Source organism: Ambystoma mexicanum, chromosome 12 (assembly GCF_040938575.1).
Source record: "Ambystoma mexicanum isolate Mex_15411 chromosome 12, UKY_AmexF1_1, whole genome shotgun sequence".
In the NCBI taxonomy this organism is placed as follows: domain Eukaryota; kingdom Metazoa; phylum Chordata; class Amphibia; order Caudata; family Ambystomatidae; genus Ambystoma; species Ambystoma mexicanum.
This window is the reverse complement of record NC_090936.1, coordinates 37,729,625-37,753,298: the sequence shown is the minus strand read 5'-3', so window position 1 is coordinate 37,753,298 and position 23,674 is coordinate 37,729,625.

The following is a 23,674-nucleotide window of genomic DNA, read 5'->3' as shown; positions in this document are numbered from 1 at the left end:
TGCTAACACTAACACCCAGGACATTAAAGATGACATCACAAATGTCATTGATGACATCACTGATGACATCACATGTCTGGCTCCCCCTTTTTTTCCTTTACTGACATATCTAGGCCACATGGTTTTGCTCAGTAACAGTCAAGGGGCCTCATTACGACCCTGGCGCTAAGGGATTACCGGTACCGGTAATCCCTTAGCGCCTGATTACAAGGTCCCTTTGCGGATTCCCACCTTAACGGCTGGTTTTACCAGCTGTAAAGGATTGGACCCGCAAAGGAACCTTGGTGCTAATTACGGTACCTTCACAGTACGCAAAACTCTAATAAGAAAGCAGTTATCTTTTCACTATTCAACATGGCAAGATTATGAATATTGCACCTTCATCATGTATGCTGCACACACTGCCTATGTTTCTGCATGAGTAGCTTACTATACTGGATAGAACTTCATAATAGAATGCTATTTATATCAATGCATTGCTTAATGCACTAATTAGCTCGTGATATTTATCCCATTGATCCTTGACAATTTTTGGTCAGCATTATAAGAATCCCTTGTACAGAGTTTTCATGAAAAGTACATACACATGTGATGTCATCAATGACATTTGTGATGTCATCTTTGATGTCCTGGGTGTTAGTGTTAGCAGTGCACGGTGGCACGAGTTATGGTTGCTTATCTTACCATAACTGCCGAATTTCAGGGGGTTTTCGGTTTTACTTTGAACCATAACGTCCCTTTAACTAAGTTTTTTCACTGAATTTCGTAGGTTATTAGTAGCGCAACTTAACCATAACGTCCCTTTAACAACGTTTTTTCACTGATATATATATATATGGGCATATGGTCACAGTTCTTTGCCAACCGAATGAGAGCAGGAAGCCAACAATGGTTTTGGTGCGGCAACATTTAGTACTAACCATGCTCCAACATGAAGCCAGCAGATACCATGAAGTGGCACTGCACTACTCAAACGAGAGCTTTACCTTGCCTTTACATAGGAAGAGGCGGGACATAAAAACCTCTCAATAGCCAGCTCTCCTTATTGCAACTGGCCAATCGGATGCCAATTCTCTTGAGTACATTGTGTGCTAATGCTAATTAATGAGCTCTAACGGATGCTAATGAGGCTGCGCCATGTGAGGAGCCAGGAATGAGACGTGAACACAGAGAACCCATGTTTTTGTTATAAATGTTTATCAAATGATAAAGGGGTTGTAAAATGCCTCACTAACCCTAATCTAGGAGGAGTTTCTCTACCTCAACCAAATCAAATGGGTCTGTCCCTTGTCAAGATGTCCAAAGCAAAAATACATTCTGCGTCAGAAATCCTATCCTGGCCCCCACAAACTAAAACTAACTCTAAGGCGCAAAGGGTATTGTCTCTCGTTCTAAAAGTGCACAAATGTTTAAATCCTTTTTTCCCTTTAATTCCTTTTATCCAACAAGAAAAGTTCAACACAAAGAATAACCAAGTTCCTTGCAACTCAAGAGGGTACCTCCCTCGTCTTGGTGGGTTCACTGTTCCTGAGGAAATGGCTCACTTGCCAGGTTTCTCTTCACATTCAAGACGGATCAAAATCTTAAGGGCATATGCCTATCTTGGGATTCTCTTTCCGCTGTATTACAATTTGGGTGTGGGTCCCAGACTCGCAGGTAACCTGGTCTACTTCCCTAATGTATCAACATGGTATTAATGCACACCAACAAGTAAGATTATTGAAATGAATGTAAAGAAACGTTTATATATACTTGGGTGCAGAGGAGGTAATTCAACCTTGACACGAGGTTGAAAAACAATAGCAAAGCAGATAGTGTCCGAGGTAGCTCACGTATTCCTTTAACGAGACTTCCGGTCCTCCGCGGTCCCTTTGTATGTTATTTGAGTCTTGTTTTGTCACTCGGCGTTTGTGTCTATGATTGCTCTATTTTAGACACTTTATCATAGGATTTTTCTTGCTTACTAAACCACATGGTTGATGTTTTTACACCCCCTCATTTATTTTCATGACTGAAGGCCATTAGTCTATTTTCTTTTTATCTAGTCCATCTACCTTCACCACAGGTTTCCATAACTACGGAGTTGTTTTCATTAACTCTCTGTGTTTAGTCTACTTTTCTTTTACCTACTTGTTTCTATGGTTACTTATACCACAACTGTCCTGTCCACTGCTATGGCATTCTTCGCGTACCACGTTGACATTTGTACAGGTCAAATTTAGTGTTTAAGTGTGTATACATTGGAACTCTCAATTTTTTGAGTATATATCGTTACAGCTTTTCTGACGTTTCTCCTGAGTGTTCAACAATCATTATTTGTTATGATCTTAGACCCAGATTGCAGTCTCGCTGATACTTCGGTCCAGTCGATTCCCCATCATTGGATGAATTGCTCTAATATCTCTGCGGTACTTTCCAGAATTTTCTTCCACCTTTTTTCCATAGACATGATTAATTCATGTGTTAAGACTTTATTTCCCTTTTCTAGAAGAACTCATGGGATGCCAACCACGATACCCAAGTGAATGAGTGGTTTCTGACTTTCTTAACTTGTGACTGAGCGGTTGCTCATGTGCTTCTGAAGTAAACTTTTGGCGCCTTTAATATTTTGACTCCATGTCTCCTCTGGAATGTTACACATTACGATCTTATTCAAATGCACTATATCCATGTAATTGGGCTATAAATACTATTCTTTCAGACACTTGCGACACATCCTCACGCGGTCTGTTTTGTTTAACGCACTTGCCTCTTCTGCATGCTAACCCTTTTGGATAAGTGGACATGGATATAGATGCAGTTATTCTTGAGATGGTATCATCATAATATTTAATATGAACTCTGAAAAATTCATAACACATGGTCGGAATGTGTTTTGATCATTCACCATTTTATGTCTTCCCATCAAGAGTTGTACATTATTAAATACAGTATTAATTATATATGTCTATATATGATTTAACTTTCAAATGCACTCACACTGTTGTTATTCCATCTTATTGTAGATATTTGATTTGGACCTGATGAAGGGAGTGCTACCCCAAAATGTGGTGTGGAGCTTTAATCTGAATTTAAAGGAAGATTTAAAAATTCAACCTTCTCACTATCATCCCTGCTTACAGCATTTCCAAGAATCTCATTACGTAATTTGTATCTGAATGTATAAATACACATGTGTCAGAATTACCTTCGGCTGATCTTTTCATCAAAAAGGTTTGCAGAGGACGGGAGTTCCCTGCCAGGTTATTTTCCACAGTCAAAACAATTCGAAATCTTAAGGGCATGGTTCTTCCTTAAGATGCTCTTGTTACTGTAGTTTATCACACATACTTGACTTTACCTGAAACACTCTCCTGCCAGATCTTGGATGAAATCTCTTTCACTTTCTTGCACACACTTGGCTTTGCCTGCTATACTCTTCTGCCAGGATTTCTATCCAGTTGCTGTCAAACACTTGGCTTTGCATGGTATACTCTTCTTCCTGGCAGGACTTATATGCAGTTTCTTGCCAACACTTGGCTTAGCCTGGTATACTCTCCTGCCAGGACTACAATGCAGTTTCTTTCAACAACATGTGTTTGGTACGTTAATATAATCATTCATCTTGCTTTCCAAACATGTGGTATATTTTTTACCAGATTTCAAAATGTAATATCTCTCTGGTTTCCCTTCTTGGACTCCCCCAAGTTTGTACTGAGTGTCCCAGACCCCAGTAGCACTGTCTAGGGCTTCTGTTATCTCGGCTGACAGTGCTTCGGCATCCCAACCCTTTCCCTGGGCTCACCGGTTCTATGCTTATGCTTTCTCAGCGTTCCGACTCCAAGTCTGATGTTTCTCCATCTCTGTCTCTCTCTCGGCCCTTGCCGGCCCCTGCAGTAGGCGTTAGGTCTTCGGTTGGCTGTCCAACCTCTGCAGCAGTCAGGAAGCACAACTTGCTTCCCTGTGCTTTGTTCCAGTTTCTGCTGAGCCTTCCTGAGAGTGTCACTCACTGGGCTTCCCTCTCGCTCTGTGTAGCTGCTTGCACCTCTGTGTCTCCTCTGGTACATCGCTCTGTCTTGAGTTGGAGAACTCCATGCTTCTCTTCGCAGCATGGTTTTAAACAATGTCGGGCCAATTTAATTTCCCCAGCGACTAGACCGCTGACAGTGGTTCTCATTAGGAGTAATCATCATTGTTCCTCGCTCATCCTCGTCTCATTTGTTATCATACTGGAACTTATGTGATATTAGTGAATACTTGAAGTAGACTTGGCAAGTGGTTGAGGGAGAGTGTTGCAATGCGCCATCAAGGCATGAGGAAGGGAGGGAGCATCCCTAAAAGGGAATGGGGTGTGTGACTTTCTCTGATGAGGTTGCGTCATCCCACCGAGGTTCACCTCCCCTATGTGGTCCTAACTCATATAGCCGCCCCCAGGGTCGGGTAGCGGCTGCCGTCCCCTGACCCCATGGGCAGGGGCTACCTCAGGGAAAGGAGTGATGACATCATCAGATTCATCACAGCCAGTACCGCTGCATGGCACCCTGGGTAGATAACCTTTTCTAGGCACTTAAATCACCTTACAAATACACCCAGTACCTTCACACATTAGTGCACCGACACTAATACACTATGTAAAATATGGCTTACTGTGAAACTCCATACCCCACTGCCCTCCAATATCCATTACGCCACAACACATTGGTTTATTTTCAGTGGCACGCCCCGATTTAACCCAAGAAAGTCTATTTATCTTTCAGGAAAGCAACTATTATTTAGAACATTTCTCAGAGTTTAATGATTGACAATAAGGGGTTGATACAGTGTTCTTTAAAAAATGACGATGAGGAGGATTAGATACAATGGCATTATGGCTGGGTGCTGGTTACTTCGATTACGTTTGAAGATTTCGGTTTCTAATACAAAAGCTAATCAAGATGTGAAAAAACGAAATCAAAATATTTTTTAAAAAGCTAAGTTTATTCTGTCATTTGACCTGGAAGTGCTGATTGGGTATTGCCCATTGTCAGAAGCTGGTAAATCTCTGACTGGCTTTTAGGAGCTCCAAATGTTTTACAAACTCTTGCAACTGTGTCGCGGTTTGGCTCAGGCATTCTTAACTAGACTGAATGGTCAACAAGCAATTGGTCCATTCAAAAGCATCAAGGGACAATCGGCCGGTACAATTCTCCATAGATCCAAAGGTCATGTCACATCATCAGTCGCGATCCCCTTTTGATCATTTTCAGACACCATTGGCCGCTGTCCACATTGATTTCACTGGCCAGTATTTAGGCCTCTAAGGAGGGTAATTTGGGATCTACCCACCTGAAAAACAGCTTGTCTATTTTGACTCCTGTCACTTATTCAGTACCATCACTTCATCCTAGTTTAAATGAGAACACATGACAAATCTTTGTCCCCCAACTAATGGAACAGATCTTTTTTTTTGTAATACTTGACATAGTTATACGGCTTGCCGACTCCAGAGATGCTCGCCTGCCTGTCTCTCACGAAGTTTTGCATGGGAGTAAACGGGGAGCTTTCTGGAGCCTCTTTGAGATGCTTGTGTGTATTTGGCCCCAGGAGGCTCTGGATCTGCACCACTCTTTGGCTTTGTGGAAGCAATTCTGGGAGGCGCGCTCCCGGATTGGCTGCAGTGCAAACCTTTATGAATCGGGCCCCTTCTGTCCTTTCACAAAGATGTACTTGATATCCCAATTAAAATTTGCTGCAATCGTATTGATTCCATCTTGACAAGGTCTCCCAATTCCCAGCTAAGCTAAGAGGTGGCACGTTGGTATTTTGTTTATAAATCTGTGTAGACATGAAGAACAGGGATGTACTTCTGTAACACATGCACAGATGGCGGAGGCGTGCGGCAGAAGGAAGCCTGTAAAATAGCACCAAGACGAGACCAAGTGGTGAGCCAGTTTATCAGGGTGTGAACCAAGTAGCACACATACCAGGGACAAAACAAAACCATAAGAAATGGGGGAGGGGGTAGTGCTGCAAACTAAAGAGTAGGATTATACAAATGACATTATTACACGTCACTGGAGCTACCACTGGTGTCATGTAGGGGGGATGGGCAATGGGGCAGTGAAACTTGAACTTGTTCTTTGGCAAATAGATGAAGTTTAAGCAGAGCTTTGAAGAGATTCATAGTCGGGCTGGATTTGATTGTGAAGGGCAGCGGGTCCCAGTGGAGCACGGCGGGTAGGGAGGGAAAGCGGAGGCACATGGGTTTCATGGGTCAGTGAGATTGGGCACAGAGGAAGAGCAGAGGGAACGAGATGGTGAGTAGAATTAAGCAAAAAGCCCAGAGTCGCAGGGGCATTACTGACTCAGGGCTCTGGCGTTTAGGAACAGAAACAAAAATGTTAAAATAATGGATGCCGGGGAAGGGAAAACAAAGTCCGTTTTCCCTTTCCATGGCGGCCATTGAAAAAAATTGAAAGAAAGTAAACAAAAATAGTAGGCCACCATGGAAACGGGAGAAGGGACTACATATAGTGCCTTCTTCCTTTCCATGACAACCTGTCGCAGATCGGGAGCGGATGTGCTGGAGACAGAAGTGTTCCCAGCGTGTCTGCTCCTGAAATGGACTTCAATGAAGTTAAGTGGGGATGTGGGCGGGGAGGGAATTCTGTGGATGGGGGGAGGAGGGAGGGAGAGGGGAAGTGGGACACCACTTGCCTCATTCCCCAGTGGGGGAAGATGGTGGCCTCCAGTTTGAGGCTCACGCACTGGTGACTTACACATATCTCGTATGATGCTCATTGGGAGGAATTTTTGGGGTTTGGCTGTATTGGGTTGTCCTCCTCCTTTCTTGGTGTCAGTGACCGTGGAGTCAGGAAGGTGCTGATGCAAATCCATGGAGTCGGCAAGGTGCTGATGCAAATCCATGCAGTCTGCAATGTGCTGATGCAAATCCATGGAGTCGGCAAGGTGCTGATGCAAATCCAAAGAATCAGCAAGGTGCTGATACAAATCCATGGGGTCAGCAAGGTGCTAATGCAAATCCAAGGTATCGGCAAGATGCTGATTTAAATCCATGGAGTCGGCAAGGTGCTGATGCAAATCCATGGAGTCGGCAAGGTGCTGATGCAAATCCATGGAGTCGGCAAGGTGCTGATGCAAATCCATGGAGTCGGCAAGGTGCTGATGCAAATCCATGGAGTCGGCAAGGTGCTGATGCAAATCCATGGAGTCAGCAAGATGCTGATGCAAATCCATGGAGTCGGCAATGTGCTGAACAAATCCAAAGAATCAGCAAAGCGCTGATGCAAATCCATGGAGTCGGCAAGGTGCTGATGCAAATCCATGGAGTCAGCAAGATGCTGATGCAAATCCATGGAGTCGGCAATGTGCTGAACAAATCCAAAGAATCAGCAAAGCGCTGATGCAAATCCATGGAGTCGGCAAGGTGCGGATGCAAATCCATGGAGTCAGCAAGGTGCTGATGCAAATCCATGGAGTCGGCAAGGTGCTGATGCAAATCCATGGAGTCGGCAATGTGCTGAACAAATCCAAAGAATCAGCAAAGCGCTGATGCAAATCCATGGAGTCGGCAATGTGCTGAACAAATCCAAAGAATCAGCAAAGCGCTGATGCAAATCCATGGAGTCAGCAAGGTGCTGATGCAAATCCATGGAGTCGGCAATGTGCTGAACAAATCCAAAGAATCAGCAAAGCGCTGATGCAAATCCATGGAGTCGGCAAGGTGCTGATGCAAATCCATGGAGTCGGCAAGGTGCTGATGCAAATCCATGGAGTCGGCAAGGTGCTGATGCAAATCAATGGAGTCGGCAAGGTGCCGATGCAAATCCATGGAATTATCAATTTGGAAACACATCAGCATTTTGTGCCCACTAAACCTCACACAGTCATGCCACCGGTCTCCTGTTTTTTGCAATTTGCATTGCTTTGCCTATAAGGAAAGTTTGTAACTTCTTGTACACAGAGTTGGAGTTTTCCAAACTTTTACTAAAGTCCCTTTCTGCTGCTACGATAATATTCTATTCATTGTTCCCTTTCACTCCACTCAAGAGCCGCTCCACTTCCACTCTGAAAGAAGCGCGAGAGTACGTAGGCTGCGTGCCACTCCCCGCTATACTTTGTGAAGAGTACGAACGAAATCTAGCAAAATGAACCAGGATAATCCATGAAATGTGTCCCCCCCCAACCCGAACTTCCGATGGATGAGGGTGGTGGGGGGACTGCTCCCCTAACCACCCTCTGGGTGATCCTTACTTTGCCTCCCCCTTGCTACACATTTCGTTATAGCTGTTTGATCTAGTGGGTCTTTCTGTTTGTCGGCGGTCTGTCTGTGTCCATCCACAGTGAGATTATCGCTCTCCAGGACACCTAGATCTTTCTGCTCTGGCAGCTGAGCAGGTTCAATTTCCAGCTCTGATTGCTCGAGTGAGGAGGGGGCCTCTACATTTGTCAAGGCTATAGCTCCTTTCTTCCCCGGTACTGTGGTAGAGGTGGCACTACAGTGAAGTGTGCCCTAGTAGAGGTGGCGCTACAGTGAAGTGTGCCCTACTAGAGGTGACGCTCCAGTGAAGCGTGCCCTAGTAGAGGAGACGCTACAGTGCAGTGTGCCCTAGTAGAGTAGACGCTACAGTGAAGCGTGGCCTAGTAGAGGAGGCGCTCCAGTGAAGTGCCCCCAGCTCCAGTGAAGTGTGCCCTAGTAGGGGGTGTGCTCCAGTGAAGTGTGCCCTAGTAGAGGAGGCGCTACAGTGAAGTGTGCCCTAGTATAGGAGGTGCTACAGTGAAGCGTGCCCTAGTAGAGGAGGTGCTACAGTGAAGCGTGCCCTAGTAGAGGAGGCGATACAGTGAAGCGTGCACTAATAGAGTTGGAGCTACAGTGTAGTGTCCCCTAGTAGAGGGGCAACTCCAGTGAAGTGTCCCCTAGTAGAGGGGCAACTAGAGTGAAGTGTTCCCTAGTAGAGGAGGCGCTACAGTGAAGTGTGCCCTATTAGAGGTGGCGCTCCAGTGAAGTATGCCCTAGTAGAGGTGGTCCTACAGTGAAGTGTGCCCTAGTAGAGGTGGCGCTACAGTGAAGTGTGCCCTAGTAGAGGTGGCGCTACAGTGAAGTGTGCCCTAGTAGAGGTGGCGCTACAGTGAAGTGTGCCCTAGTATGGTAGGCGCTACAGTGAAGTGTGCGTTAATATGGTAGGTGTTACAGTGAAGTGTCCCCTAGTAGAGGCGGCACTACAGTGAAGTATCCCCTAATAGAGGAGGCGATACAGTGAAGCGTGCCCTAGTAGAGGTGGTGCTACAGTGAAGCGTGCCCTAGGAGAGGAGGCGCTACAGTGAAGCGTGCCCTAGGAGAGGAGGCGCTACAGTGAAGCGTGCCCTAGTAGAGGAGGCGGTACAGTGAAGCGTGCCCTAGTGGAGGAGGCGGTACAGTGAAGTGTGCCCTTGTAGAGGTGGCGCTACATACAATGAAGTGTGCCCTAGTAGAGGAGGCACCTCAGTGAAGTGTGCCCTAGTAGAGGAGGCACCTCAGTGAAGTGTGCCCTAGTAGAGGAGGCACTACAGTGAAGTGTGCCCTAGTAGAGGAGGCACTACAGTGAAGCGTGCCCTAGTAGAGGTGGTGCTACAGTGAAGTGTGCCCTATTAGAGGAGGCACTACAGTGAAGCGTGCCCTAGTAGAGGTGGTGCTACAGTGAAGTGTGCCCTAGTAGACGTGGCGCTACAGTGAAGTGTGCCCTAGTAGACGTGGCGCTACAGTGAAGTGTGCCCTAGTAGAGGAGGCACCTCAGTGAAGTGTGCCCTAGTAGAGGAGGTCCTACAGTGAAGCGTGCCCTAGTAGAGGTGGTCCTACAGTGAAGTGTGCCCTAGTAGACGTGGCGCTACAGTGAAGTTTGCCCTAGTAGAGGTGGTGCTACAGTGAAGTGTGCCCTAGGAGAGGAGGCACTACAGTGAAGCGTGCCCTAGTAGAGGTGGTGCTACAGTGAAGTATGCTCTAGTAGAGGTGGTGCTACAGTGAAGTGTCCTTTGCTGCGTTAAGCCCTGTGCCCCCCTAAGCACTCTATTACTCCTCGAGATTCTAACCTATGTCTGCCAGCATACCGTTTTTGTTTATACTTTGGGCTGTGGTTAGCCTAGCCCTGCAGAGTTCCCTGGGTTTTGCTGCATCCGTGGGAACATGTATTTTCTGAGACCGAACACTACTCCTGTTGCCAACAGTTGCAAGGAATCTCTGCAGAGACAGTGCCCAGTGCCCAGACAGGAAAGCCAACTGCTCCCCCCAGTGTCCTTTCCTCAGCTAGGGTAACGGTGGCACATGCATTTGGGGGTGTTTCTAATCTGCTGGATTTGAGGGGGTAGGAGTGGTTGTGAAGCCCAAGACATATCGTAGCAGACTAAATAAATTGTCCACACAGACGTGCCAAAAAGAACACTTCATTTTCTTTGTTGGTAACTGAGGAAGAAGTGTGCGCAGTACCAGGAAGGGTAACATGCTAAGCGATATGCAGGAGAGGGGTAACCTTAAGCCATATATGTGCAGACCCCAGACCAAAAGAGCGTCTGATGGGAAGGGCTGTGTCACGCTTGAGAACCTTCTGTCCAGTTTGCTTTGCTGTTTCAGCCCTTTTCAGGCACAGTTCATATCAAATCTTCACCAGTGAGGGCTTTGGAGCGCTTCCATCAGCCTTGTTGGCCTGTTGGGGTGGTCCACGAGCACCCTGGTGCCAGGCTGGCACAAAGAATGCCACAGGTATGCAGGAGACGCCTCAAGGTGCTCCTTCTGGGTCTAAATGGTCACATTATGCCAAAACTGTTGGGTGGCAGTGCACTCGGTTGTCTGCTCTGGTCAGTATGGCCCCAGTGATGGCAGCTAGGTGTCTCCGGAAAGGAAGTCTGTAGGGCTTCCGACATGGCTCGTCCAATCAGACGAAGTGAACACAAGGTTCTGGTTCTCCTCTGGTCACTCGACGGTGACCAGTCTCTGGAGACAGGGGTAGAACTTTTCTAGAAGAATTCATGGTACACCACTGTCCTTCTACGATTTCTTGAGTTCTCCCAGACTCGTTCCCTGATTAGACCATGTCTGGGCAAAGCAAGCCAACCATGGACATGAGGTTGACCATGGCAACAGTTTCATGCAATGTTGAAACTGGCATGACATTGACGGCATGTTTATAACTTTGTCAATTTCAAACTGGCTTCATCATGAGGAAAGTGGAATGCTGAAAATTGAAGGACGGCCGCTGAGCTAAACCCTTGCTTATTCCAACTGCACTGTTATAAGTAGCACAACAACAAGGAGGTGGATTTAATGATACATAACCCGACACAATGCATCACACTGTTGTGATGTCTACTGGAATTGTTGTGTCCCGGTGTGGTAGTGTCACACTCTATCCGGCACGGCTTCAGTGGGGTTCGATAGATTTTAAGTTAGTCTGCTAGGCATGCAGCGACTCTATAGTCTGCTCAATGTTCTGGTGTAGCAGGGCAACTCTTCTGTTTACTGATGCTTGTCATATGAAATATCAGAATGTCATTTGTTCCCCTAAATCGCTACAGCCAAATCATACTGACTTAATATATATTTTTCTCTAAAACAATGGAGCTATAAAGTGGATCGTTTGGATTTTTTGGGGGGCGAAATTCCTCACCTAGCCCTGCCCCGCAAATAGGAGCTGTTATACCCGCTTGATCGCACCAAATTGAGAGTTTTGCTCTCACTGCTTGAAAAATTGACCAGCCACCACTGCTCCTTTTACATAAAATCAGCACCTCACTAAAGTAAAAATGCAATTTCTGCATGTACACATTATTATTATCCTGGTATAGGCTCTTGACTCTTTGAGCTAGACTCAGGGGTCCCCAACCTTTGGGTTGGCTTGCCTTGTATTTTGCACTACAACTCCCATCAGTCCTAGCCAGCAAAGTCAATGGTGAAGGATCATGGGAGCCGCAGTCCAAGATATCCAGAGAGCATCAGGTTCGAGACCCCTTGATGGATTGTGAAAACTTTGGTTCCACCGACATAATGGTCGGAAAGCTAAAGATGTTGCTGCACACGCACTGGTAAGTACTCTGTGTTTCGCAAAGTTGTTCTGCTGTGCACCTAAAACAATTCCAGGTTGTGAGGCTTTGGTAGAGTAAATACAAGCATGTCCGAATGACAGACCTTAATGGGTGTGCTACAAGTAAACGTTCACACATCTGCACAAAACACTATTATTGTTAAATGTATACTGACGGATACAATTCCAAGTTAATATCCACCTGAATAATGGATGTTTCTGTTCTTTCCTCAGTGTATTTGTTTCGCTAGAACTTTAGTCATCTGGAAAGCAGGTGCTAAAAGGCAGCAGCTCAACTGGACATAACTATGGCTGTTTTTGTGTCTGAGTGAACTCCTCTCTGGAAAGACAGCACATGTGTCTGCCCTGCCTAAGAGGTTTGCTGCATAAGAGACGAGGCGAGCTAATGGATGGCTAACAAGCCCTTCACGCCGAGGCGTACATGTAGGGTGGGGGAAACCTCTTGGTTAAGACATACAGCCTCATTACGAATAAGGTGGTAATTTGGTGGTAAATCGGCCAAAAAATTGCCCTAACGAATTACTGTTGCCGCCACTTGGTCGGCCGGAATTTCCGCTCGATCACAAGTGGTGGTGTAATTCCTCATTTATATTAGGTCTATTGGTTCTTTTTTGGCGGGATTTCAACTGCGGTAATTTGGCCGATTCTGCTGATTATTTTGGCAGTGAGTGTGAAGATTTTCCACCAGCATGTACCTGGAGGTGAATACTCCACTCCAGGCCCGAACTCGTAATTTGGCATAGTGGTAAAGATAGCAGTAACAGAGTTTACCACTTACCGCCACACTCATAATGAGGCTGATAGTGAATAAAATACTCATTGCCGCTCGTCATATAATAGTACTATTTAGCAAAGTGATGTCTGATTTATGAAAGAGGTCCAGAGAGCACGCAAAGCTGGTGACTCACACATGGGTAATGAAGGGATAGATTGTTAAGGTGCACAGGGCAAAACACCGGCCACTCTGATCGCTGCAATTCCTTCTCAAAGTTCCAGATCTTGAAATTATATGAAACACGCCATAGTAACAGGGCTTTCATGCAGCGCTTCATGTCAGATTCCCCCCGCTTCTCAGCACTGTATCAATAAAAGGTATCACCCAATGTAAAGTGCCTATCAGTCAATTAGTATTAAGTTTATTTTGGATTATTTCAGTTATAAAACCTATAGCAGGAATACAAAGAATGTAGTAGATGACAAAGGAAGCACGGTACAATAAACCATTGAATAGATGGATCAATTAAACTGAGACAAGCAGCCCTGAAGAAGGTAAGTCAAAACACCACTTCAAAAGACACTGCAGTCACATTAGCTTGCCACCCAGAAATTCATCATATGTTTTCGGGGTGCATATGCCATCTTGAATGGAACTGGCTCCATAGTCTCAGCGATTAGTTCATTGCCACGTCCACCTGGATGAGTTCCGGGCAACAGCCGGGGTTCGACCAAAGGCTGGTTATGAAGAGGTAGAGGGCGGCAGCGTGTCACACCAGCCCAACTTGAAAGAAGGCTTGCAGATCATGTGTGAGTGGCCCACCCACTTATACCCAGTACCCACCAGCTGTATCTGATTTACTGCTAGCTGCGATACCAGCCTCCTGTGGGCATGGGCAAGCGTGTGCCATGGGGGTCGTTATTTCTAAATAGGTTTACACTGAATGTTTCAGGCTAACCTACACCCAACCTGCTTTTAATCTCTCGTACATATATTTCCCGGCAGGAACACTCAGGGAATTAAAACAAAAAACATTCCCTCATTTCATTGCACAAGGAATTGATCTCATATCACATCTTGAGCGAATCTGATCATGAACCCGTAGGGAATCTTATTCTTCCATGGTGCCCCGGTAAAATGCTGCCCGCCTCTCTAGAAGATTTTCCCAGCCCAAAGCCCCCTTGAGCTGTGCTTCGTCTGTGATCGAATCAATATGGGTCGCATTGTGGCCTAGAATGATTTTTCTGGAGCTTGTACCTACCAGGGAATATTTGAAGATCTCATTCTCTGCAGTTTGTTGACAATCTCCCATTCCCCTGCAACGCCGGAGTGACTGATATCGCGGTATAGAGCTTCATGGCCGCTTCGAGGGAGACGCTACTCATCATGCACATGTTCGTGGCTTCTCTGATTTTCTTCTGTGTCATTGTCGCCTGATCTACCCAACAAAGATTGGCAGGAAAGTGGATATCCTTAAAGTCAAGCACCTGAAAGGGCTCAAGAGAACTACCATTGACGTTGCTTGGTTGTCCCAACTACCTTTTCCCGTGGTTCTTCAAATGAATATTTAGTCCACAAAACAAAATATTAGCACAACTTCAGTTGCGTCCATCATTTTAGCAGCAGTTGCGAAGAGAACTAACGAGGTATGATGTTCTATAATCGTCGGCCCATCTCCAGTGTCCTCCCATATTAATGCGTCCAAGTTGTTACTGTCAGAATGCAACCTTGGTGTATGCCACAAGTGGCATCCAAGGGAGAAGTACAAAGTCCCACCATTATGTACCGCATGCACAAAGCATCCTCTTGCTACAGTATCCGGAAGCCGATAAATAACCCTTCGGGAACTCCAGGGGTATAAAGCACTTCCCAAAGTCTCCCCTGTGACTAAGTCAAAGGAAGTATGCAGATTTGCACTTCATGAAACAATTTCTCTTTCCTAATAAGATTTAGTCAAACCTTGGTCAACAGTGTCCTTGCCTTGCTGGAATACCAACTTGGATGACTCGATGATCTCTTCCTGTGCATCCCAAATGGCCAATCTACCCCGTATTACTAGCATGAGTTTTGAGCAGGCCGATTGGCCGATCAGATGTTGGTTTGCTTTTCCATCCCTCCTAAAATATAAGTACTACATGGTTTTCCGCAATGAGGATGGGTCATTAATCATACCCAGGATACCATTGCAAACCCTTGCTAGGATGGGACTCCTGATCAGAGGCTCCCACTCAGTCAAATGTGAGGAGATTCTGTTGGGGCTGGGCCTGGGTGACTTGATGTCTATGAGGTTGGGGAATGCCAGGGCAACTTTCTGGGGGGAGGGAAGAACACCGGTTCCTGTAATTCCACACCAATGCCTGGCGAGATATAAGGGTCCAGATTGAGAGTGACAAAATATGAAAATCAGCTCGTGCTAATAATCCCATTATCTGTTCTGGGGTGCTGTAGATCCCTGGGTAAAAATAAATCAAAAGGGTCCCTTGTCCTTTACCAAGGCAGCCTCGTCTAAGGCGCTCTATATATACTGATCATGTAGGCTAATGTTCCATGCAACTGGGGTTACATTACCCGTTGCAATTTTATCAAGCCCCCTTTGACTTGCCTATAGGAATTCCCAAACCAGCCATTTTGTTTACCTGGCCCCTTTTAATTGGAATTTTAGTAAGTTCTAGAACATCCTTAGCCCGAGAACACTTCTAAATTCTCATAGGCTGTCAGAATCTACGAACTCTGGGTTCGATGGCTGAACATTTTTTGCAAAAGTGGTAGGACCAGTGTAACTAGTTGCAGACATTGTTCACTGGCATTCGTCATTCTCCATTTTACATTTCTACCCTTTCTTCCAATCTTCAGATCCTCAGAAAATCCTGTGTGACCTTCACTAACGACAGTAATCCAAATTCTAACTTGCAGACAAGAGGATTGCGATCACTCTAGACCTTTTGCTGCTACCATAAAGTCTTTCAATTTAAACCAGGATTCCCAATTAAGGCAGATTTCATCAATGAATGACTGAGTCGAGGAGCAGTAGAACGTATAAGTGCTATATTATCTGAGTCTATTCTACCATTAATCATTATAGCTCCTGTTCTATAAAGAATTCCTCAATATTGCGTCTCTGATTTATCGTGATCTGGGTATTGAGTTAACGTTTTGTTAACTCCCAAACTTCCTTCATCGTCATGAGGTGATGTGCTCACTTTGATGTAAAAGTTGTCCTTTAAGAAGACTCAGGAAGTACAGGCCAATGTATGCTCTAGGTTGGATGTCGGCCCTGTTCTCAAGCAAGTTCTCCAATTACCAGGTTCTTTCTAGCCATTTGGATCACCTGGCAGCCGCTGAATAAACCGCTAAAATATCACACAAACAATGATTTCCACCTCTTACTCCCAAAATATTCAGGGAATCTACATAGACCTCTAGACATTCCCAACAAGGGGTGGCGGTGATAAGCAAAACATACAGCCTAATCCCCAAGGGTCTGCCAAAATGGGCTTTTTGACCCATACTTTCAATATGCCACATTGTCCTCAATCAATTTGCGATTTCTAACTTGGCGTGTTGCAGTGAATCCAAATGGCAAGAGACTAGGTTAATGTTGGAATGTAGACATGAATTAGGTGAATTAGATTTAACGAACTCCTGCCCCTCGCACCGCCGAATGTTTGATAAATATTTGGCGGGTCTGTCACACGACATCCGATTGTTGCTGTTGAGTCACTTCCCTCTACCAATGCGGTGGGCAGGTTGGTTAATGGTTCCTGGCTGTCCCATGCGGATGCAGTGAGATCAAGTGCAATTCATGCCTCTGAGGCAGCCTAATGCACCGGGGGTGATAACACTGTACCCAGGTTGGTGGTAAGGTTGGTGACGTATTCTTCATGCATGCAGATTGTCTTTTCTTATTATCTGAATCTTAGCTCCTCCTAGCTGTTAGCTAGGAGGAGCTAAGCTCCTAGCTTTTCAACAGGAAGGATCTCCTAAAGATTCAAGGTGAAAATCCCCCGGTAGAAGTGCCAACATCTCTCTAGTTTTTGGGGAATTAGCAAAGTGTGAATTCAGCGAGCTGCCCATCACTTCCGGATGATGAAAGCATACTAGACCACAGTCTAACATGCACATTTGGTCCCTTTTATTAATCCCTCACACAAGCATAGCCATCAGTACGTCTCTTGAGCAGATCCCATGTTCCCTCAAATTTGTATTTGCTCATTGTCTGGACATATTTCTTACAGTTTCTGGGCACTCCCTTGTATGTGGTTTCAAATGGGGGCTTAGACCAATACTACCACTGAATGGGTGGTATCTGAAGGCAGGTCGAAAACCGAGGCCACAGGAATCTGAGCGTTAACTTGCAATACGTTGGGCCTCATTACGGGTCCGGCGGTAACCTTGCCGGTGTTACCGGCGGGTTGCCGCCAGACCTGTCCTGATTTACCTCTGCCTGACTTCCCGGTAACACTGGGGAATACAATCCCGGCGGACCAAAAAGTCAGGCGCGGGTAACTTGTAAATCCCCACTCCCATAGGACTCTCTGGGAATGGTGACCACTGAAGCACCACCACTGTTGCTAACGGTGCCGGTGCTTCTGTGACGGTCTGCCTAACATGGCCGCTGTGCCCGGCAGGGTCAGACCTGTCGGGCACAGCGGCTCCGGCAGGCAGACCTGTAGTATGCCGGCCCAGAAATAACAGTGCCGGCAAGCTTACCACCACCGTTGTTTCCGGACTGGCGTCCTTCGAATGAGACCCATTGTCTGGAGTCTCAATCATATTCACGTTTGATACCAAGAGCTCTAGCACATGGTCTATATAACCACGTATCTTTGCCACAAGGAATAGATTCTGGACCATTTCTTAGTCTTATGTGGCCGCTGAGACTACTCTCGGAGTGTTTGCCACATGTCAGAGTAGCCCAAACGGGCAGAACAATCTTCCTAGCCAACTTTTCTGTCCCCTGTTTGTTTAGTTCACGGGAGCTTGATCTTTCACTCGTCTTTAACTACTTTCAGGGATTTTAGAATGACCTTCTCAGGGGTAAACTCTCAAGCATAGCTTCAGACAAAATACTATGTGTAAGCAAAAATGCCTGTCGCTGACTTAATGTCCTTCCTAGACAGTTGGAAACCCCTCTTTCTATTTTTCGAGCTTGATTTCAGGGCGAGTATGCTTAGTCCAGGCTTCCTATTGATAATAGGTCCATTCTCCTTTTCTTGAGAGGGGTCATAATTCTTATTCTATTCGGATGTTTACTTTTACCGTCTGAGTGTTTACAGGTTGGATGATGTTCTAACCATTTGAGCAATTGTTTCAGTTGCTCACCTCAGATGTAGGCTTACTTTTATTTCTTTTCATTTTCCCAAGATTGTGTGATGATGCTCCTGATGGCGTCACTTCTCCCCAGGGGAGAACCCCTCTCCATGAGGCTAGGGAGGTGAGGCTGTGTACAAATAGTCCCCCTATGGGTGGTAGCTTGTGGAAGGCTCTCATGGATGCGATTGGGAGGAACCGCCCCTTTAAACCCCAACCGGGTAGCTTGACTATAGTACCTGAACCATATGGATCTAAACCCATGTGCAGAACCATGTGTTATTGTGAAACATTGAACCCTCTTGATGTTTTAGGTACTGAGATGAAGAAACACTCGAATGATGCAAGCTACCAGTAAAAGTACCCAAACAGCTGTAGTCAATGGAATGGACGTTGCATCAGGGAATGGACGTTGCATCAGGGCGGGCCATACACAGGCATCAGATACAAATGAAGGTGGAAGGGTACTGAGAGTACCAGGGAGAATAGCAGAGAGAGTACTGGAACCAGAGAGAGAAAACGAGATGCAGAGAACAGTCTATAAATCACATCCTTCAGTGTTCATGCAACATCTGCATTCCTTGAAGCTGGGATGTTTATATCCCTCACCGTGGCCAAGATTGTGTCCCGGGTTCAGATATTTGGGATTTTGCTGTGGCACTGATCTGGGCCTCTAATTCTCCAACTTCCTTTATTTTTTATCTTTTTTGACTCACTCTATTTTTATTTTGGCTGAACATACAGAGAACAGAACCATAACACACATTCAATACCATTACAGTGCATCTAGATTGTAAAATGCAAAACGTTAACAATAATCATACAGCATTCTTTATAAATTCATGAAACAGAGAAACTAAGCACAATCACAAAGTACTATTTTACAATCAATGTATAGATTCTGGACGTACAACAAGCAAGACAAGACAACATTAAAAAGCACAACAGACAACGCCATATATATATCTATCAATCCAACCCCCTAACCAATCCAAATAAACAATTATATATATGATAGAGGAATTCTAGCTGTACAATTCATTAAAGGACCCCCAAAGTCGAGAATAATAACCCTCTCTTCTTTGTTTTAAAAACATAACTTTTTCATAATTTGACAGAGTTTGCACATCCAATAACCATTCTTCCACTTTTGGTTTCTTTCTTGACTTTCAAACCCATAGTATTTGCTTTGCCGCTATTACCAAAACTCTATTAATCCAGTCCGTTTTAACCCTGGCCTTATCACCCCTACCTCTGTTTGGTAATAAAATTGTCGAACAAAAAAGTACATGGAAGTTGCTCCTCCACCACAATGTCCAATCCATCTAATACATCAGACCAAAAGTCAGATACTCTTGAGCATACCCACAACATATGCATTAAAGTACCTCTGCCACACCCACAACCCCAACATGAATCAGTTTCCAAATGTCCCAACCTTGCCATCCTAGACGGTGTCCAATATAATCTGTAAAGGATCCTCTGCCTAATGTATCGTAGCCCCAGATCCATCTTTGCTTGTACCCCCATGTGAAGCAGATATTCCCATTCCTTCACAGGGATATCAATATCAAGATCCTCCATCCAAGCCTAGCGAAGCTTATCCCAGGTCTCCACTGCCGACCTTTCCATCGGCATTAACTTTATATACGTGGATACAGCACACGGGTAAGAGCGAATAATCTCACACCCTGAGGGTCTCTCTTTCATTACGTCATTCAGCATACCAGACCTTTCAGTCAAAAGAGCTTTCAAAGACCTATAACTTTAACGTTCCCGTTCCCTACCCCCAATCCTGAAAGACACTCTCAATTGATCGAAGGGAATCATATGAGCACTTTGCCACACATCGCGAATCTCAAGAATACCCTTACTGATCCAACTTTTCCAGCATAAAGTTTTATTCGCTATTTGCAGCCCCATGTTATGCCACAGAGATGCATCATAGTGCATCCAGATATTGTCTCCACTGTTTTTCATAAAACTGTGTAATGCCACCCTAGTAGTGCACATAGTCGGTAGCATCACTCGCGAATTTGGTAGCTTCAACATAGAGTACATATCACTTAGAGCATAAGGCGAAAACTGAGAATTCTCAATGATATGCCAATTGGGAACAAAATCGTTTGCTTCGGAGAAATAAGAAGTTGATTTTTTCAGGACAAATCCAGTTCAGTAATTCATCAGGTTTGGGTGCCCAATTCCTCCTTCTTTCACAGGACGCATCAATATATATTTAGGCACCTTTGCCCTATTACCTTCTCACCAGAGGAATGACTGAAAAACCTCATCAATAGAACAAAGGACTTTTTTAGTGAACCTCAGTGGGATGGACTGTATGACATAGAGACTCTTTGGCAAAAGAACAGTTTCACTGCATTAACCTTAGCCCATAATCCTAACTTCAGTTGGCCCCATTTTACTATATCCCTTTTTAATATTCCCCAATATTCTCGACACATTGTATTCAGCCATTCTTTTCAAATCTCAGACTAAATAAACATCTAGATATTTCATTGTACCCACTTCCCAATGACAATTCCATGAACCTAAAACATTTCGTGGTTGTCTAACATCTAGAGGGAAGGCCACTGTCTTCCCCAATTTATCTTATGACCAGATAACAGACCCACCTCATCAAACATATATTTAAGCTTCTCACACCCCTCCGCTGGATTAGACAAGACAATAGTCATGTCATCAGCGTAACATAAAACTTTTACCTCATCATTCTCAAATTGAAGGCCACGAAGACTCGGTTCTTGATTTAGGTATGCAATAAGCAGCTCCAATGCCAAATTAAATAGATATGGTGACAATGGGCATCCATGTCCAGTCCCCCTATACAGTAAAAAAGAAGACATAGCACCATTCACCCAAACCTTTGCATCAATGTTGGTGTTCAATGTCCGAATAGTTTTTATGAATGTGTCCCCAAATCCCATTCTCTTAAGGGTATGATACAGAAAAGGCCAATTGACCCTATCAAAGGCCTTCTCAGCATCCATAAAAATGAATTTGGTATCCCGTGTTTTCGCCTTTGGTAGTCCCATAATGTCAATCAGCGCCCTGATATCATCATACCCAGATCTACCTCTCATAAATCCAGCTTGGCAGCTACTTATCAGTTTACCAACATACGCATCCAATCTATTGGTCAATATCCTTGTAAATAGTTTAAGGTCTACATTCAAAAGTCAAACTGGCCTGTAACTTTCACATTTTTTACGATCTTTCCCCGGTTTTGGAAGAACTACAACACAAGCTTCTCTCATTGTGGGACAAATGATCCCATCCCTCATAAAACCATTATACAGAGTGCGCAGGAATGACACCAACACTCCACTCAGCGCCTGGTAAAAGTCAACTGGAAGACCATCTAGGCCTGGTGATTTGCCTTTATTGAGTTGCTTGACTGCTGTCAATAATTCATCCTCCGTTATAGGACTATCTACAATCTCTGCCTGGTCTCCATTTAACTTGGGCAGGACAATTTTGTCAAATAATGAATCCATATTGTCCAATGTTGGAAATTGCTCCTCTTGATATAAAGTAGTATAAAACCTCCGAAAGTCTTCACATATTTTACCTTTTTTGGTTATATATTCCCTATTTTAACCTTCCAATCTTTGAACAAAGGAGCCCTCTGTGAGACCACGAAGTCTATTTGCTAGGAGCTTACCATTCTTGTCCCCCTGTTCCCAGAATTTTTGCCTCATAAAGAACATACCTTTTTCATATTGAATATCCATTACCTGTTTAACCCGTTACCTCAGTCTTCCTACTTCTGCCTTGTCCCCATTATTTTTAGACACTGTATATTTTTTCTGAGCTGCATTCAACTCATATTCCAACTTAAGTACTGCCATTCCTTTTTTCCTAACCCGGGATGTGACGTTCATTAGATCCCCTCGTATAGCCGCCTTAAAACTGTCCCAGACCTTACTATCGGGAGCTGAGTGTACATTTATTTCAAAGAATTTTTTTGCGAATCCCTCTAGAGATTCAATTACTCCTGGTTCTTGTAAAATGTAGGATTCTAGCCGCCATTTGGAAAATCCCGAACTTTCCTGTCCCATAGTCACTTGCATCGTCATTAGTGAATGATCCGATATCCCTCTTTCTCGAATATTCACATAATGGACCTTTTCAACCAACCTCTCCGAAAGTAGGAAATAATCAATTCTCGAGTGAGAATCATGGACTGGTGAATAAAAGGAGAACTACCTCTCTCTCAGGTGCATAAACCTCCAAGCATCCACCAGGTTCAGACTGTCTAGAAATTCTTTAAATGCCTTTGCTTGAATTCTCAGCTGTATACCTACAGTGCAGTGAATGATCCATTCTCCCGTCAATAACACAATTAAAATCACCCCCTAGAATTATGTATTCGACAGTCATTTCTTTTAAAAGTGATAATATCCCTTTAAAAAAAGAATTCCCACTAGTACATGGACCGTAGATAGATCCTATTGTAACAGATCTTCCTTCATACTTGGCATCTATTAAAATGATTCTTCCTTCACCATCCATCACTACTTTATCTATCACCAAATGTAACCCTTTGCGTAATAATATTCCCACTCCTCTCGATTTATTATTGTAACAGTTTAATAGAGTTTTTGTGAACCAGTTATTTTTAAGAAGATGTTTCGACTCGTCTAGTAGGTGAGTCTCTTGAACAAGGGCGATGTGAACCTTTTCCCTTTTCAGTCTGGTTAGTACCTCCTTCCTCTTTCTTGAGATGTTGAGACCTTTAACATTCCAAGAACATATATTCAATTCACCCATCAGCAGTCCCTTCCTGAATTATATCTATCCAATCAAGCAATCCATCCAATGTATGGTATCCAAGGGGGCTCAAATAGTAAGAGTTGTATTTGTGCCCGCAAGACAATAACCAACATAGACAACTTCCTTTTTTAAACAGGGATCTATGATCCTTGCCACAGGTAATCTCTAACTCGATGAGTTGCCCCGAGGGGAATTAGAATGCCCCTCGTAGTGTTCCATTGCATTAATGGCTAAATGGAAGACAGCCAACTAGTGACACAGACGTATGGATGAACGTGATAAACATGCAAATAGTACGAATAATACAAGCAAATGCAAAGACCTTCCAGAAATTACTCAAAAACAAAGTGTAAAACAAATGAAAACATGGGTGAAAATAATAGCAACAAAATATGTTATAAAGAAGTCAAAGTAGCAGTAATGCTGAAACCACATCCTAAGCACATCCATGTGCCAAAGTGTTAAGGGGACAAAATATCATCTGCCATGAGAGGCAGGCACTCAACTGCCTTAAGTGGCACTCTTATTTTGACTCCCCACATTTCAACGCTGAAAACACCAATCAACGCAGACCAAATGGTCGGATATATCAAAATGATGGTCCATACGGTGGTCACAGCACTTGGGGGAAGAGTGAAATGCAATAAGAATCGCTGCAAAGTGCCTAAAATACTATGCAAGTGGTAGCGCAATGACGCGGACAATGAGTAGCTCTTCCAGCTGGAAGGCTTAATAGAGCTTCATTGTATTCTGTATTTACTTGCATTGAACCAGGTGGTTTTCATGGGGAAGAGATTATGCAAAT